General features: G+C 32.0%; 1 non-coding gene across 1 annotated transcript; it reads right to left on the bottom strand.

Moving 5' to 3' along the window:
* Positions 1-2,632: 2,632 nt before the first annotated feature.
* LOC112761537 (small nucleolar RNA R71) lies at positions 2,633-2,740 on the bottom strand. The gene has a single exon (XR_003181928.1). It is a non-coding gene; the product is annotated as a small nucleolar RNA R71 (small nucleolar RNA).
* Between the last annotated feature and the right edge of the window lie 238 nt (positions 2,741-2,978).

Genomic DNA, 2,978 nt, shown 5'->3' with positions numbered 1-2,978 from the left:
CACGTAAGGTATTACTTGGACGACCCAGTGCACTTGCTGGTTAGTTGTATCGAAGTTGTGACAATTATGAATTAAGATCAAAGCACCAAGCTTTGGAGCCATTACCAGGGATTGTTCGAGCCTGGATATCACAATTTCGTGCACCAAGTTTTTGGCGCCGTTGCCGGGGATTGTTCGAGTTTGGACAACTGACGGTTCATCTTGTTGCTCAGATTAGGTAATTTTCTTTTTGTTTTCTTTTCAAAAATTTTTCAAAAAAATATTTCAAAATTTTCTCACTTGTTTTCGAAAATAAATAAATAAATAAATAAATAAATAAATAAAATGTTTTCAAAAAAATTTAGATTCAGAATTTTTAAGAATGAATTCTAGTGTTTCATGAAGCATGTGAAGCCTGGCTGGCTGTAAAGCCATGTCTAAATTTATTTGGACTGAGGCAGCAATTTGTTATCAAGAGCAAGCTAGTTGGAGCTAATCCACCTGCTACTGTTTCTGATCTACATGCTAAAGCTTGGCTGGCCATTGGCCATGTCTAGTGTTTTGGACTGGAGCTTTCATTGAAAGCTTGGCTGGCTAGTGAGCCATGTCTAATTCCTGGACTGAAGCTTTAGACTAACATGGCAAGATTCCTGGAATTCATATTAAAAATTTTGGAATCCTTATTTTTCTTTTAATTTTCGAAAAATATAAAATAAAAATCTAAAAAAATTAGAAAATCATAAAAATCAAAAATATTTTATGTGTCTTGTTTGAGTCTTGAGTCACATTATAAGTTTGGTGTCACTTGCATATGCATCTAGCATTTTTCGAAAATTTCATGCATTCATAGTGTTCTTCATGATCTTCAAGTTGTTCTTGGTAAGTCTTCTTGTTTGATCTTGATGATTTTTTGTTTTATGTTGTATAGTGTTTTTCATATGCATTCTTGAATTCTTAGTGCCTAAGCATTAAAGAATTCTAAGTTTGGTGTCTTGCATGTTTTCTTTGCATTAAAAATTTTTCAAAATTGTGTCTATGATGTTCATCATAATCTTCAAAGTGTTCTTGGTGTTCATCTTGACATTCATAGCATTCTTGCATGCATTCATTGTTTTGATCTAAAAATTTCATGCATTGCATAATTTTCATATTTTTCATAAAAATTCAAAAATCAAAAAAAATATCTTTCCCTTTTTCTCTCCTCAAATTCGAAAATTTGGATTGACTTTTTCAAAAATTTTTAAAATCAAGTTGTTTCTTATGAGTCAAATCAAATTTTCAATTTGAAAATCTTATCTTTTTCAAAATCTTTTTCAAAAATCAAATCTTTTTCAAAATTCTTAGTTATTTTCGAAAATTCAAAAAATATTTTTCAAAAATATTTTTCTTAATTTTTTTCATAAATTTTCGAAAATAACATAACAATTAATGTTTTGATTCAAAAATTTGAAGTTTGTTACTTGCTTGTTAAGAAAGATTCAAACTTTAAGTTCTAGAATCATATCTTGGGATTTCTTATGAATCAAGTCATTAATTGTGATTTTAAAATTCAAATCTTTTTCAAAACTAATTTCAATCATATCTTTTCAAAATATCTTCTCATCTTATCTTTTTCAAAAATATCTTTTCAAAATATCTTTTCTAACTTCCTAACTTCTTATCTTTTTCAAAATTTTTTTCAACTAACTAACTAACTTTTTGTTTGTTTCTTAACTTTTTCAAAACTACCTAACTAACTCTCTCTCTCTAATTTTCGAAAATATCTCCCCCTTTTTCAAAAATTTCTTTTTAATTAACTAATTATTTTTATTTTTTATTTTTGATTTCAAAAATTTTTCGAAAAAATACTAACAAATTTTCAAAAACCAATTTTCAAAAATCACTAACTCCTTTTTCAAAATAATTTTCGAAAATTATCCCTCCCCCATCTCATTCTATTTATTCATTCATATCCTAACATCTCATTTCACCTCCTTCCATCCTCACAGTTGTGTTTCTTCCATTATATTACATTCTTTGTCTCCCCCTCTTCTTCCACTCACAAAGGGATCCCTATACTGTGGTATAAAGGATCTCTATTATTATTATTATTATTTTTCTGTGCCTTCTTCTTTGTCATATGAGCAGGAGCAAGGATAAGAACATTCTTGTGGAAGCAGATCTAGAACCTGAAAGGACTCTGAAGAGAAAATTAAGAGAAGCTAAAATACAACAATCCAGAGATAACCTTTCAGAAATTTTCGAACAGGCAGAGGAGATGGCAGCCGAAAATAATGATAATACAAGGAAGATGCTTGGTGACTTTACTGCACCTAATTCCAATTTACATGGAAGAAGCATCTCCATTCCTGCCATTGGAGCAAACAATTTTGAGCTGAAACCTCAATTAGTTTCTCTGATGCAGCAGAACTGCAAGTTTCATGGACTTTCATCTGAAGATCCTTTTCAGTTCTTAACTGAATTCTTGCAGATATGTGATACTGTTAAGACTAATGGAGTAGATCCTGAAGTCTACAGGCTCATGCTTTTCCCTTTTGCTGTAAGAGACAGAGCTAGATTATGGTTGGATTCTCAACCTAAAGACAGCCTAAACTCTTGGGATAAGCTGGTCACGGCTTTCTTAGACAAGTACTTTCCTCCTCAAAAGCTGAGCAAGCTTAGAGCTGATGTTCAAACCTTCAGGCAGAAAGAAGGTGAATCCCTCTATGAAGCTTGGGAAAGATACAAACAGTTGACCAAAAAGTGTCCTTCTGACATGCTTTCAGAATGGACCATCCTGGATATATTCTATGATGGTCTGTCTGAGTTATCTAAGATGTCATTGGATACCTCTGCAGGTGGATCCATTCACCTAAAGAAAACGCCTGCAGAAGCTCAAGAACTCATTGACATGGTTGCTAATAACCAGTTCATGTACACTTCTGAAAGGAATCCTGTGAGTAATGGGACGCCTATGAAGAAGGGAGTTCTTGAAGTTGATACTCTGAATGCCATATTGG

The sequence above is a fragment of the Arachis hypogaea genome, chromosome 16, assembly GCF_003086295.3.
Source record: "Arachis hypogaea cultivar Tifrunner chromosome 16, arahy.Tifrunner.gnm2.J5K5, whole genome shotgun sequence".
NCBI classification, from domain to species: Eukaryota; Viridiplantae; Streptophyta; class Magnoliopsida; order Fabales; family Fabaceae; genus Arachis; species Arachis hypogaea.
This window is presented reverse-complemented; position numbering and strand designations above follow the sequence as displayed.